The sequence below is a fragment of the Micropterus salmoides genome, unplaced genomic scaffold (genome assembly GCF_014851395.1).
Source record: "Micropterus salmoides isolate LMB-PRFRI ecotype aquatic unplaced genomic scaffold, ASM1485139v1 Ms_hic_scaffold_4, whole genome shotgun sequence".
Lineage (NCBI taxonomy): Eukaryota > Metazoa > Chordata > Actinopteri > Centrarchiformes > Centrarchidae > Micropterus > Micropterus salmoides.
In genome coordinates, this window is record NW_024043372.1 from 20,653,976 (window position 1) to 20,669,848 (window position 15,873).

Sequence of the window (15,873 nt, forward strand, 5' to 3'; positions counted from 1 at the left end):
TGTATTTTTGTTAGATCATCATACTCATCATCTATGATGTTAAAAAATAAGTCTTCTAAAAACAACAAAGGCCAACTTTTAGCTGACATTTTGACTGTATTTGCAAAGATATTGTCATGATACATTGGAAGGATGTTTACATTTTTGCAATAATAGGTGAATTATTGTTTTGTCGATCTAAATCAGACCAATGTGTGAAGTGTGAAATTTAAATAATAGTCTATAGAGCTGTGGGCTTAATGTATTTAACCGCCTGTTCTTCTGTGAATCAGCAGTTTTATTTTTAATTTCAGGTACGATGTTTATTTTTCAATCTTCATTATACAATTTTAAGCTATGAAAGTAAAAAATACAAAAATAAGGATACCTGTTTTCTTGATTGTCAGACACTGTGTTTGCTTAAATCCACATTAACAGTGCCACACAGTAGGTGACCATTGCCAGTACTTAAATAAAATTTTATCATCTTAAACTTTTCAAACCAGGGGCAATGTTTCATACAGAATCAGAAAGTGTTTCATCTAATATCTCAGAATATTGTTACATGTGGTTTTTTGTCACTTAAAAAGAAAATATCCATGTTGGAATGTGTTTTAATATCTTTGTTATAACGCAGTAACCTCACCACCACCCAAAGCAGTCAGCAGTGATTACGGCATCATTCCCACATACTCCTGTGTTTATGGATCAATAAGCAAAATAAATAGATATGTTAAATAAATGTTTTTCAAATTGTTCCGCACAAAAAATGCTCATGTGATCTCATTGCACTTGAGTTCAAAGGAAGTGCAGCTCCCATCTCATACTTCATCGTGATTGGCTCGATGTTGATGCTATCTCAAGCGTTTCATTTTCATAACCCTCAGTGTTGATGCTCGAGGCGTGATTCACACAGGTGTCTGTGAAATAATTAAGCACTGCTCTTTGGTATGAATTGTTGTAATCTCCAGGGCAAGGATCCGCAAGTCCAGATAACATCTCCTGTCATTAAGTTCCCAAAAGTGAATTTATTATGTGGGTTGTTAAACAAAAGGGCTTGCTCTGTGTTTACTGTACAAACATATACATGTATCTTGAAGTAAGAAGAAAGATCTCACTGTGCCTTTCATATTCAACCTGGAGAAACATTTTCATTTCTACTTTTGAGGGCAGCCTGTTGTAAAAACAAACAACAAAAAATCACCACTTGTTTGAAGTTTTGAGACTGATGAAGTTGAAAGGGGCTTTAGTCAAAGTGGTTTCATACTTGAAGTTGTATTGACGTGCCAACTCCTGATTGTTTTACACCATACTGTATTTTATGATTGTCTGTTTTAAAGGAATATTTTGACATTTTAGGGAATCCGCTTATTCGCTGAAACAGGGGAAACCGCTAGCCTGACTCAAATTCCGCCTACCGTGGGATGGTGACAGCAGTTTCTCATTGATTGATACCAAATAAGAATGGTATTCTTCTCATTTAATTCTGGAAAGAAAGCGAAAAGGTGTATTCCAAAAAACGCTGAAATATTTAATTCGGGTTGTAGAAATTAAAATCGAATGAGACATGATTTGTCGACATTACATAATATTAATAATCTGTTGAGAGGTTTAGGATTTGCAGTGAATTAGCCAAACTCAACGGGACTGAAAAGGTGTTGAATCATTACTAGTATGTTCTGTGGCTTATAATGTTAATTTTGAGTAAATTTTACAGTTTGTCATTATACTGTCACGTGGCTATGGTGCACTGATTTCTCATCATCTGCCATCATTCTTCTCGTAGTGCTGAAGAATGTGAAAATAAAATTCCTTTCATTTCATTTTCAATTCATTTCTATTTTATGTATAGTTTTCCAATTCCAAAGTGAGTCCGATTACAAACATATAGTAAGAACAGAAAGAAAGGCCTGCAACACGGTTTGCACCATAGTGCTAAACATCATCTTCATTAGTGGTTTTCATCTTCGTCATCCCCTAAGTGATTCTGTACATCATTGTCTTAAAAAGAAATTACATATTGTAAAACCTCAACTTCCTTTCCACACTATGAGACAGATCTCTTTCAAAATACTGAAAGTATCTGAAAACTGTAATATCTATTATTATTATTATTATTATTATTGTGCATTTTTTAAAATCTGGTTGGTTTTTTTCTGGTACGAGGGTGTAATCACCACCAGAGGGTGATGTACATGTACGGGTCTGAGCTGTACATTTTTGTGTCAGATTTGTGTATTACCATACAGGTTGCATTGGCCTAACTTTGTGAATATTATATCCACTTATGAATCGAATGAGTGCCAGTTATGCTTGAGCATGACAAAATCCAGGACCTACAAGGAACTGCAGATACTCTCTGACTCATCGAGTGAGACTCGAGTGACTCACTGCTGTTGTAGACGCTACTTGTGATATGAATGGACAGCATTAAGGTTTAACCATGCTAAATATTTTTGTTGAAAGAGGGAAAACTTTGGTTGTTTTTGTCTCAGTTTGCAAAAATGTTTTGTTGTATGTTTCTGTGTCCATCCATGGCTTATAAATGAGTATGCAGTGATGGTCTTATCATGCTGCCATTAGAGGTGAATATAAAAAGTGGATTTGCTTCATTTGTTGGACTGTCAAATCAACAACATTTGGGTCATTTCCATTGTTAAATCATTCCACACAGAGACGCGTCGTTTATCTGACCGCCTCTTCATCCCACCCTGTCCCAAAACAAAGTGAGCCTGACTGAATTTTATCAATTATAGAGTGTGGATTTGTCTAAAATGTAAGTAAATAAATGTTATTCTAATATTAAAATGAAGCTATGAAAATATCTTAAAGCGCACTAAACAGTGTATTTGTTTTTTTTCTCAAAGTCAAACCTTTAATGTCTCAAAGAATCAATAAATGTATTTGAGCAAACAAAGCATTTTCTCTCCAGGATCATGTGCCTCTTCAGTTCATAACATGTACAATTTTTAACATTAACACACTTACAAGATATTTTTTAAGGTATTCCTAGAATATTTTTATAAAATATACCATATCAGGCTGCTCAACAATCAGAACAGTACAAGATCTTATAAATATATATATATATATGTGTGTGTGTATGTGTGTATATATATATATGTGTGTGTATGTGTATATATATATGTGTGTGTATGTATATGTATATGTATGTGTGTATATATGTATATATATATGTGTGTATGTATATGTATGTATATATATATATGTGTGTATGTATGTATGTATATATATATGGATGTGTATATATATGTGGATGTGTATATGTGTATGTATGTATGTATGTATATATGTATATATGTATGTATGTGTATATATGTATATATGTGTATGTATGTATATATGTGTATATATATGTGTATGTATGTGTATATATGTATGTATGTGTATATATGTATGTATATATGTATATATATATATATGTGTGTGTGTGTGTGTGTGTATATGTATGTATGTATATGTATATATATGTGTATGTATATATGTATGTATATATATATATATATATATATACACACATGTATATATACATGTATATATATACACACACATATATACAATGAGTTCACTGTACTAAAATGGCCCCCACAGTCACCAGATCTCAACCCAATAGAGCATCTTTGGGATGTGGTGGAACGGGAGCTTCGTGCCCTGGATGTGCATCCCACAAATCTCCATCAACTGCAAGATGCTATCCTATCAATATGGGCCAACATTTCTAAAGAATGCTTTCAGCACCTTGTTGAATCAATGCCACGTAGAATTAAGGCAGTTCTGAAAGCGAAATGGGGTCAAACACAGTATTAGTATGGTGCTCCTAATGTGTGTATACCTTTTTGGGCTGTTGATGATCTAACCTGAACACTCTTGGAGGCGAAATGCTTTGTTTGTTCTGGTCTTTTTATTCTTTTCTAAGGAAACATTGAAGACAGACGTGAGACAGACATGTTTAAATGTGTGTAGTACAATACTCAAACCATTGTGTGGATAATCATTCATCCTTCAGCCCAGCAGCAGAGAAAGCCTGTGCTGTGTAGGTTTCTATACCGAGGAGAGAAATTATGTCAACTGTGTGAACACCATTCAAAGTACATTGCCTTTTTGTTGAGAAGATGTACAGCCGTCAGTAGCTCAGCAACCTGGCCAGGATATATTACTTATTGTCCAAGTGGACATAATCATGTTTCCGATTTTTCAGAAATTAAATCATGATTTTATTCAACAATTGTTTTGGCAACCAAATATTAACTTCTTTTGAGCATGTACTTTGTGTCTGCCAGTGTGTAAAGTATTTTAATAATTTGATGTACAGAGAGCATGATCCTTGTTAGTCTAGAGATTTACAGCAATCTGTAAATATATGCCTTAAATAGTAGCTGTCTTGTGTTTGTATGTCTGTCTTGTTTTATGGTTATTGAATCATTGTATCAAAAGAAGAGCCTCACAAATAAAGCAGAGCTTTTATTGTTTCTACTATACTTGGCGTCACTAATGTTAAGTCTGGAAGCTTTTAACTTTACTAAAGAACTCAATTAATTTTGTTTTAACAGAACACAGATAAATAGACAATTCTCATACATGGCGTCATGAAACTCGCTCTACAGTTTGTCATTTGAGGGTGTGACACGTGAAATGTACCTGAAATAATATGGTGCTAGAACAGTGTTATCAAATTTTGGCATTGAAAATAAAATTTGCCATTGAAGACAAAACTAGACCTGAAAAAGGATTCATTGGCAAGTATTGGCACTGAAAATAAAAGATGGACATTAAAAGTTTAATTTACTTTTAATCAGATTTTTTTGCATTCTGATACAGTATCTCACAGAAGTGAATCACATATCTTTTCATGTGACAACGCTGAAGAAATGACACTTGGCTACAATGTAAAGTAGTGAGTGTACAACAGACGAATCGTTTGATATCTTGGATGTCTGTGTAGCCAGTACACAATGATTAAGATCCGTCTGTTCCAAAGCATTTCTTCCCTCCTTCATTCTGAGGAGAAAAACAAAAGCTTGAAAGGCTCAGGGATACCAAGATGGCGGCACAGGAGATATTTTCACACACAGACAACAGCTGTTTTTGGACTGAAAACAGCAAAAACGGCAAAAGTAAGTCAGCGATTGTAACTGTACATGTACTTGTTGTTTATTTTTCATTTTGCGTGCTTCTACAACCGATCACAGCGCTCTGTGAACTGTTTTCCCCCAGGTCCCTTTATAAAGTGGCGCCCACCCTCCACACCTTTAAATCTCGTTTAAAACATATTTTTATTCCCTGTCTTTTAATTCACCATGAGAGCTGCTGTGGTCTTCGTTGTCGCTGTCATTTTTGATGTTATTTGTTTTGTTTTTATTATCATGAACATATTTTATTTCATCTCTGTAAAGCACTTTGGTAACCTTGTTGTTTTTTAAATTGTGCTATATAAATAAAGTGGATTGGATATGTTGTGATATAAGTTCATTTAGATGCTTGGTGTTTGATGTGTGTTTGGTATGGATAAAAATGGTTGATTGACGTTATGGCTAAACCTACATTCACGGAGATGTGTGGTATTCATAGGATGACAAAATACTAGGATCAGACATGGATTTCTCAGTTGCATTTTGTGCAAAATCCGATCGTCCTACCCATTACCGGGCAAGTCTATGCTTAATTAATACCAACTGCTCATATATAATCATCATTCCTGAGCAAGGAACCAGAAAGTGTTATCCGTCCATCAATCTATTCATCCTTTGCGTGTCAGGGTGAAAATATGAATGTCTCCTCGGGTGGTAAGTGGGTGGTGATTAGGGCATTAAGATGATCAAGACGTACGACATCTGATCCTGAGGGGAAAGTCAATCTGTTTTCCTATTAGACCTAACTTTGTTTTGTAAGTGCTTCAACACTTTTGCCGCACTAATGCATGAAAGGGATTTTTTTGGTGGGAATGACGATTTTAACACAGTCCCCTTCTCAAATGGGCAGGATACATTTTGGTTTGCAAAGATGAAGGCATCGCAGAGGCTTATCACAAAAAGTAAAAAGTTAGATAACCGAAACTACCCCAGCGGCATCATAAAAGGATTTCCAAAACTGTTCACTCAAGTAGTTGGGTGTGTTGCCTGTGGGTGCACTTTCATGATCAATACTGCTTGGTTCGTTAATGCTCCTGGCACTTGTGACGACAGTTGTTATGGTCGTTGGAGAGACCAAGACCAAGTCTTAACATCCACCGTTGACATTCTCACATGAGGCCAAATGTGAGGGTTTCCAACGACATATTATCGATTGATTGAGCACTGAAATCACTTGTCAATAAATCCTTTTTTGAAAAGTGTCCCTTAAAATTAATCTAAATTGTATGATTTAAAAAAATCAACCATGTTCTCAAATACAGGACCTGGCTTGACATTTATTGCTTATCCATTTGCTGTAGCTGTGATGCCTTTACCTCAAGCTACGTTCCCCACTGTGTTTCGAAGAGCTTATCACAGAGAACTGCTGCTGGTTTGTCTCTGCTCTGTTTACTTCCTCTTCTCGGCCGCCTTCTCGTCACAGAAGCGAGAACTCCAGTTGGTTTGTTCACAATAAATAAAAGCTAGCTGCCTGTGTGCTGTCAAAAAAACAGGTCAAAACTGATTACTCCATTACCCTTTTTTTTACTTCTTATATTTCCTATCTGTCCTGGACCTGTGGTGCGCTAAACTGCTAATCTAATTTTCTTTTAGCAAAATTTAATTTGCATGTATTGTTTTTGTGTTTGATGTGTAGTCACATTTGACTGTCTTATGTTTGCAGTTACAGCAATCTACTTCTTTCAGTGTTTAATATGGAAGCATATAGGGGACTAAATTAAAATTATCATGCAAACTTGAAAATGTAATCCCACAATAACATTATCATTTTCCACATATGTATGTGTTATATAGATAAAAATTTAAATGAAAATGTAATCATTTTCATTTTCACATACTTGTGTGAGCATTCTAGGATCATATTAAAATTAAAATGGAAACAGCATTTGACATTTCATTTTCAAAGACTTTTACAAGCAGCTTTCCAAGGGACACAATGAAAATGAAAATGCAATCTGTCAGTCCTCTCATCAAGGCGGGTCCTCAGTTAAGACTTCACTTCCTCTTCAGTTGGAAGGCCACTTCAGGTTCTCATGGTTCAGTTGTGTATCTATCATTCCACAACACTAGGCTGTAACTTCACAACCAAATGAAATCTATCAATCGAACAGCTCAAGGATGGATCTATACCGACTTCAAACTTGGAACCTGTAAGTGTTGCCATTTCTATGTAGCTTTTCTGTTTTTTTGACCACCTGCCTGTTGAATTTGGCATTAGCATATTCTGCAGCTAATGTGGCTAACTGTAACATCAAGCTGTTTCTGTTGTGTATTGTGATATTAAGTCCACACGCCGTCGCCTGTATGTGTGTCTGTTGCTGCAGTAGCCTATGTAAGTTTACCTGGTTGATGCATGGCACATGCAAAAAACGTTTAACTTGCTCATACCCAAAAGCTGTAACATCAGTGTCCTGCTGGGCAGTGTCAAGCCCAGGCTAATACAAACCCATTCTCATTCAGAGATCTCTACTTCACATTACTGCAATACTAGTATTAGTGACAATACCGCAGCTCAGTAAAAGTTAATGTTATAGGAACAGTCAGTCTGTCTGTCATATCAACTACATAGCTGTAATAGTTACAGTTATGAACAGTGCAAAACCGTTACCATAACTACACACTTGAGATGATATTGGACTAAGGTTAAACTGTAAATGTTTCCTGCAGACAGGCCAGCAGAGGTGTTTCCTGCCAGGCTGACAGAAGACAACAGAGGACTACAGGTTTGTACTTAGCTAACCAAAAATAGCAGTCATTTCATTGACAATGCTAGACCAATACCTTTGTAACTTCACACATGACCAGAGGCAGTGAACATAACTACCAATCTCAGAGTAGCTCCTCATATTATCACAGGAATTCCGGCCCTTGACAAAACCAGTTTGGTCCTCCTTAACAATATGAGGCAGAACCTTCTCTAGTCGTAAGGCCAAAATTTCGGAGAGCAGTTTTTGGTCAGAGTTCAGTAGGGCTATCAGCCTGTATGAGGCGCAGCTATCAGGGATTGAGGTGACAATTGAAATCTCCTCCCACAAAAGAGTCGCCTGAGGTCCATTCCATAAAAACTGCAAAAGCCTTGGAGAGAAAATCAGGAGAGTAAGCTGGGGGACAGTATATATTCATAAATGTTACTTCTTTTCCTGCAAGTATTCCTTTAACAATTACATACAGACCCTGGCTGTCTTTAACACAATCAAGAAATCTAAATGGCAGCTTTTTATCTAAATGGCAGCTTTTTATTAAAATGGCTACGCCCCTACTTTAAGAAGAGTATGAGGTAGCAAAGACGTGCCCCACCCAACTCCTGTGAAATTTAGCATTATCCTTGTCCTCCAGGTGAGTCTCCTGGAGGAATGCAATAGAAACATCTTCCTTTTTCAAAAATGATACTGCCGTGCTCTTGGCAGGCTTTTGGAGGCCACGGATATTCCAAGAACAGATCTTAATATTATACAAATCAGACATGGCCCTAAGGCACCATTAGCCATTAGGGCAGGGTAAGTAGGTAGGTAGGTACACCTACAACCACCCTGTGTGTGCGTACCATCACCCACATTGTCAGATACATAGGTCAGATACATTTAGCAGGGATATAAAATGCCACACTGATATCCCACATAGATCTTGTACACATGTCACGTCCTGAGCTAAACACATGAACTACATTGATCAAGCATAACAAATATACAACAGAAAAAAACAAATTAAGGGCCTTTCCCCAAATAAACAGGGACTGTTCACCATACAAGCACCTTTTAAACTCACCAAGGGCGAACTGACGGCAATGGATGAATTGCGTGCCATGAAAACAAAAGAAGTCCTCCCTGCAGGAGTGAACAAAATAAGGTGGAAACGTAGTAATCACGTTACGAGCAGCCTTGCCAGTCGGTCAGGAAATGTTCAATATGTTTAAAATGTTCAGAGTGTTCTAAAATAGGCAATGTCTAAAAAACAGAGCATGACGTACCAGCCTGAGTGGCAAGACTACGGTCATTACAGAAGAAGCGTCGCAAGCCAGACAAACAGAGCTACGTGCCCCGTAAAGTAATCATCCAGTCAGAGTGTCAATGAAAGCACGTACCTCCTCCGGGGTGGAAAACCTGTTTTTGGAGCCTCCGTGTATCACCTGTACAGTAGCCGGCAATAGCATAGCATACGGCATCCCTCGTTCCCGCAGCCGCTGTTTCACTGCGTCGTATGTTTTCAACTGCCAGCAGCCTGGTCCCTGCTTCATCTAGCCGCTTGCTAGCGGCCAGAAGCTCCGTAGCATGCTTGTGGATAGTCTCGGCCAAAGGGCTAAGTTTTTCATCAATAACTTTAATAATGTTGGAAGTCATTATGCTCAGAGTTTTAGCAAGGGCAGGGTCAAGCCCATCTGCGGTATCAAACTCTGTCTGGTCGCCATCTTGTGTAACATTATCATCGCCGGGCTCGGACGGGACGTCTTTTTTGTCTTTGTTTCCTCTGGTTCTTCCCATCTCGTCGAAAGACTGTGGCCAAAAGTTTTCCAAGGACATAGCCTGTTATGTTCATAACAAAAAATGTCTTGTAGCGGCCAGTTATCAGCAGGATAATAAGAAAATTAGCACCGAGTGGCACGGAGCTCTGGCATAAATACAAGGACTAACACACAAAAAGTTAGTCTTTTTTTTTTTCTTAAGCGTTAGAAAAACATGCCCAACTAATTATTGGCTAATTTGATCTTATCACAGATACATCAATGTCTCTGTTTTTAGATAAGTAACAAGAAATCGCAGTAAAAAAATCTACAGATGTGTTTGAGGACATTTAGGAACAGTGTTCCCAATACACATTTTTCCATCACAGAGCACTGATTTACACTCACCTGCCACTTTATTAGGTACACCTGTTCAATTGCTTGTTAACACAAATAGCTAATCAGCCAATCACATAGCAGCAACTCAGTGCATTTAGGAATGTAGACATGGTCAAGACAACTTGTTGAAGTTCAAACTAGAGTATCAGCATGTGGAAGAAAGGGGATTTAAGTGACTTTGAACGTGGCATGGTTGTTAGTGCCAGACAGGCTAGTCTGAGTATTTCAGAAATGGCTACTGCAATTTTCATGCACAACCATCTCTAGGGTTTACAGAGAATGGTCCGAAAAAGGGAAAATATCCAGTGAGCGGCAGTTGTGTGGACAAAAATGCCTTGCTGAAGTCAGAGGAGAGTGGGCAGAAAAAATGTATCAGTGTAAAAATGTATCAGACTGGTTCGAGATTACAGAAAGGCAATAGTAACTCAAATAACCACTTGTTACAACCAAAGTATGCAGAATACCATCTCTGAACACACAACACGTCAAAACTTGAAACAGACTGGCTACAGCAGCAGAAGACCACACCAGGTGTCACTCCTGTCAGCTAAGAACAGAATAGGCTAAGGCTACAATTCGCACAGTCTCACCAAAATTGGACAATAGAAGATTGGAAAAAACATTGCCTGGTCTGATGAGTCTTGAGTTCAGCTGCGACATTCAGATGGTAGGGTCAGAATTTGACTTAAACAACATGAAAGCATGGATCCATCCTGCCTTGTATCAACGGTTCAGGCTGCTGGTGGTGGTGTAATGGTGAGGGGGATATTTTATGGGAAACTTTGGGTCCCTTAGTACCAACTGAGCATTGTTTAAACACGACAGCCTACCTGAGTTTTGCTGACCATGTCCATCCCTTTTGACCACAGTGTACCCATCTTCTGATGGCTACTTCCAGCAGGATAATGCACCATGTCACAAAGATCGAATCATCTCAAACTGATTTCTTGACCATGACAGTGAGTTCACTGTACTCCAGTGGCCTCCACAGTCACCAGATCTCAGTCCAATAGAGCACCTTTGGATGTGGTGGAACGGTAGATTCACATCATGGATGTGCAGTCTACAAAACTGCAGCGACTGCATGATGCTATTAATATGGACCAAAGTCTCTGGGGAATGTTTCCAACATCTTGTTGAAAGTATTCCTCGAAGAATTAAGGCAGTTCTGAAGGCAAAAGGCGGTCCAGCCCATTACTAGCAAGGTGTACCTGATAAAGTGGTCAGTGAGTGTATATCATATATTGCTGTCTGATTTTTTTTTTCCTAAATATTAGTATCGGTCAAAAAATAACTTTGGTTGGGGCTTAAACGACTTGCCTGCCTGGGGCTGCGGTGCACAATCGTTCTGTAAATTTAAATGTACTAATCATTAATAAGTGAAGTGAGTGTTGACCCTCCTTAGATAGCTTATGTTCCTTTTGTCCATTTGTGCCTACACAACGTGTCATCCACTACTACCTAATAGTCTCTAGTGGGACTTCGTCAGTTTATTTACCACATATTTTGTCCTCATTTTAATTTGTAAGTTCCCTTTTAAGTTCAGCTTTGTTTCCTCCATCACTCCTGTTTAAGCTCATTTAAGCTTGAGATCTTCTTGAGGAGGGCCGTTGGATCTCTTGGGCACTGTTTCTTTGAAAGCGAATGAATACAAAAGAGACCCCCTCTGAGAGACCCCTCTACATCTACTCTATAAAAACATGTTCTTCACATAGCTCTCTTGTCAAAAAGGATTTAAATACTGCCTCAGGGGGGTTTGTGGTTAGGCTAAGATTTAATATGGTGAAGTGGTGTTGTTGATGCCTACTTAAAGGGGAGGGGAGGTGGGGGGAGATCTCATTCAATCATACAACATATTATAAAGCTTTTGATGATTCATAATGTTACTTCAGCAACACACACAGATTGAAAAAGATCTTTTGAGTTGTGATTTTAATGCCCTCAAAATCATCAGTAGCTTAACTCTGCTGTGTACTGATAAATCCATGATGCTGTTTATGTTACTGAAGTAGCAGACAGATTTGTAATTGGGCCTTTTTCTCTCAGTCCTGCCTTTCTGTCAGTTAGTTTCTTTAACAAAAAATAACAAATTACTAACTGATTATTTTCTGATTATGAATGTTTGCATAATAACAGTATATTTGTGTCTTTAGCTGAAAGTACATTTTTATAACTTCTACAGTTTTCTTCTCGTATGCAGAGAGAACCCCTCTATATACTGTATATTTGACTGTAGCTGGGAACATCCTTTTCCTTGTTGGTCCTTCAAAAGTCTCCTTTCCTGACAAATTTGTGAATTTAAATGTCCATGCTGTCCGTGTGCTGTTTGACTGTTAGTTAAATCTAAGCGACAGTTAAAAATCTGTCTTTGGGCTCTGTGCAGTCAAGTTCTTTCAAACATAAATCTGAAAACTCTTTCTTTATGGACTCTTCCTGCACAAGGTCATGTTGAAACAGGAAAGAGCCTCCCTCAAGCCTTTGCCACAGGGTTTAAAAGCTGTTTTCTGTTATGTGCTGTAACATTAAGATTTCTCATAAGTACAACTAAGCAGCAGAATCTTTAGAAATCTACCAAAAGACCATAAGTATACAGACACAGGTGCCAAAATAGTTTTGGCTAGTGTATGTGAGTTATGTTTACAGAGAACACTTCCATGTTTATATTAATATGAAAGCTTTTTATATGTAAAACTATTATTTAAGCCTTACTCTCATAGGAGTTTGCTCCTTTAATTAAACTCAACCTTTTTGCTATAAGGTGAGGTTGGACTGAGTCAAGGAGCAATTTTCAATGGGTCATATCTGTTTGATTTTGTTCTTACTTCCATTGTCACAATTCCTGGATGATGGGGGAAAAGAAATAAACACAGAGTTGGCACAGAGACAGTTTATTCAACAAAGCAATTGGGCTGGGGAGTTGGGCTTGAGTGGGGGGGGGTTCCTCCATCCTGGGCTGGGGAAAACAGAGAGGTTGCTGGCAGGCTTACTGGCTGAGCAGAATGGGAAGAGGTCCAGGCCGCTGGCGGACTTAGGGGTATCTGGTAGAGAGGCCAGGCTGCAGCTCGGCCGAGGTAACATGGAGCAGAAGAGAAAACAGGTAGTCTTCTGAGCAAACGCACAGGCTTGTGTGGGCTCACACATACATTACTTCACACGATCTGGCAGGGACTGGATGTCTGAGCCTATCCTAAAAAGCCGTGGCAGATTGCAGATACTGGTCAGGTGTGCTGATGAGGATATTGTTCAGGTGTGTGAGGAACCCGCAGCAGACACGCCCCCAATTCCCCAGGCTGCAGAGAGAGCACAAACAAGGCCAGACAAAACAAAAACATACCAAGCTCCCACCCAGCACACAATCACAACAAAAACAGTCAAACACCCATACACACAGGAGTCACAGCCGGGGACTCGTGACATCAGTAGTTAATAATGTACAAGTGTAGGCCTACTTAGGTCTCCAGCTTTTATTCATGCCTATCTTAATTAGGTCTACTTTCAGAAATAAATAAAGGTAATACTTTTTCCAATACCATGTACCATCCTTGCAAGAAATTAGTTTTATGGATTATTTGGGGGCAGTAAAGAAAGCAATAAAATAAATCAACTTTGTATTTGCTTTTATAAATCAGTAAGGTAAAGGCTCACTCCTACACTGCAGAAGATAAAAGTTTGGTTGCTCAAGTACAAAATATTCTGACAAGATGTCCAGATATTCTAACAAGAAGAGCTAGTTAAATACTGCACCAAGTACTGCTGTACAACAAGAATCAGAGTCCAATAACATGCTACTAAGTTTTAGAAGCTTTCAAAGGAAGAGCAATATATCAATGAGGCCCTCTTGTCAGTCAAGGAGATGCAGCTGCAAGCCGCCCTGCTCGACAAAAACACTCAACTTGACACTAATGAAGCCTAAAAATGTGAGAAATCAGAGGTGGGAGTTTATACTTTGTGCCTGTATCTTCCTGAGTTCTACATACAGGCTCATGTTTTCCCCAAAATTTTATTTACAGTTAAATCTTTTAAGTCATGTTTTGGACCAAAGGCATGGCACTATGGATGCCAATAACACTGACAACTGGGGCTGTCATTATATTTCATTATGGAATAAACTGCAAGTAAAAAAAATACCCACCACTGTTAACAAGTATTTGGGTTGATTGTTTTGTCATTACAATCCAAAGACATTCAGTTTACTCTCATATGACAAAAAGAAATTGCAATAGTTGCAGATTTTTTTAGCTGTTGGACTAATTAACCAATCATTTTAACTCTACACTTTCAGACAGCACAGCACTTTCAGACAGCACAGTAACATATATGATATATATATATATATATCATTGTGACCACTGTATTGGCACAGCGGGGGGTACAGGTGCATAGGTGCCCCCAAAAGTTGAACCTTGCTCAACTTTTGGCAAAAAGTCAATGCAACATCATCCAGCAAAACGTTGCGTTGGCCAATCAAACACAAGCAAGTGCAAATTCCTGGAAGATTACTCTGAACCTCAATATGCTGAAGGGGTCCAAACAGGCCAGCCAATAACTTACCATTAGATTTATCTTTCTATAATCATGCAATAATAATGAAAAGTCAGAGGATCAACAACATTATTACAATTCATGCTGAAGGGGTATGAAGTTATGTACCAAGGTTTCATAACAATCCATCCAATAGTTGTCGAAATATTTCACTAAAAACCACAAATGTGAAATTTATGCCGGGGCTAGAGGAAAAGTCAGGAGATCAAGTACAAGATTACTAAATTCCTCCTTCAGAGCTCCTCTCTGTGTTTTAAATACTACTACATGAATTTATAGCATTTGTAGCATGTGTTACAAATGAATGTAACAGTACTTTAACATAAAGGAAGGAACACTGCTACTATTTATACTGTTTATGATGTTTATTCTCTCCTTTTCTGTATGTGTACCTACTGACCAGTTTGGGAAACCTACAGCACCGCACTTAAATATTCTGTCTATGTGAACTGACTGGTTGTTGTATCACCATCCTCTTTCTACAGAACCTCCGGCAGCTTTGCTGCCCTGAAAACAAGACACACAGCACAACAAAGCAGCTTGAGCAGTGCCCTGTAAACCTAAACATCACTTACAACTGCTGCAAATGAAAACAAGAGAAGCGGTGGAGCTGAATTGGAGATGCAAATATCAGAAGCCAAACATTTTTGATGATGTTTAAAATGCGATATTTTTATTTTGAAACTTGAAAGTTTTACAAGCTAAGCATTTTAAAGAAGGTCTGCACAATAAGCAGTGAGCCTTGTGTCACTGTAAATTGTCTCTGCTGCAGACCTACATGATAAATGAGCACTACTAAGAAGACAAAGTTAAAGCAAAAATTTGATGTATGTGATTAAGTAAAATAAAAATTTTCATGTTTCCATATGCCACCTCAACAGAGGATCAGGAGATGCCAATCTTGGTCATCACTGCCTACTAAGATGCACTGTTGCCACAGATTTCTAAAAACCTTCAGTAAGTAAGTTAGTAAGTAAAGTTTATTTGTATAGCACCTTTCACAGATAAAAATATGTGATTCACGATAAAATGTGCTTTAATTTAAATATAAATGGCAAACATAGAACAAACAACCATAAAAAACCCCTGTCTAACTAAAAGCCTACTTGAATAGCAGAGTCTTCAGTTGTTTTTCAAAAGAATCGAGAGTAGAAAGGGAGGCAATGCATTCCACAGCCTAGGAGCCATTGCTTGGAAGGTTCATTCCCCACTGGTTTTAAAAAACAACCTCTGACTTTTTGACTTCCTCAGACTACGGGTGGGAGTATGAAGCTGTATCAACTCAGAGATGTAGGGAGGAACTTGGCCGTGCAGGGCTCTAAAAGTAAGGACCAGGATTTTAAGTTGAATTCTATACTGGACTGG

At 38.1% G+C, this 15,873-nt stretch overlaps 1 long non-coding RNA gene across 1 annotated transcript; it reads left to right on the top strand.

Annotated features, from left to right (window-relative positions):
• Window positions 1-7,054: 7,054 nt before the first annotated feature.
• Window positions 7,055-15,371, top strand: LOC119886396. Its single transcript, XR_005441484.1, has 3 exons — window positions 7,055-7,279; window positions 7,797-7,852; window positions 14,994-15,371. It is a non-coding gene; the product is annotated as an uncharacterized LOC119886396 (long non-coding RNA).
• The last annotated feature ends 502 nt before the right edge of the window (window positions 15,372-15,873 follow it).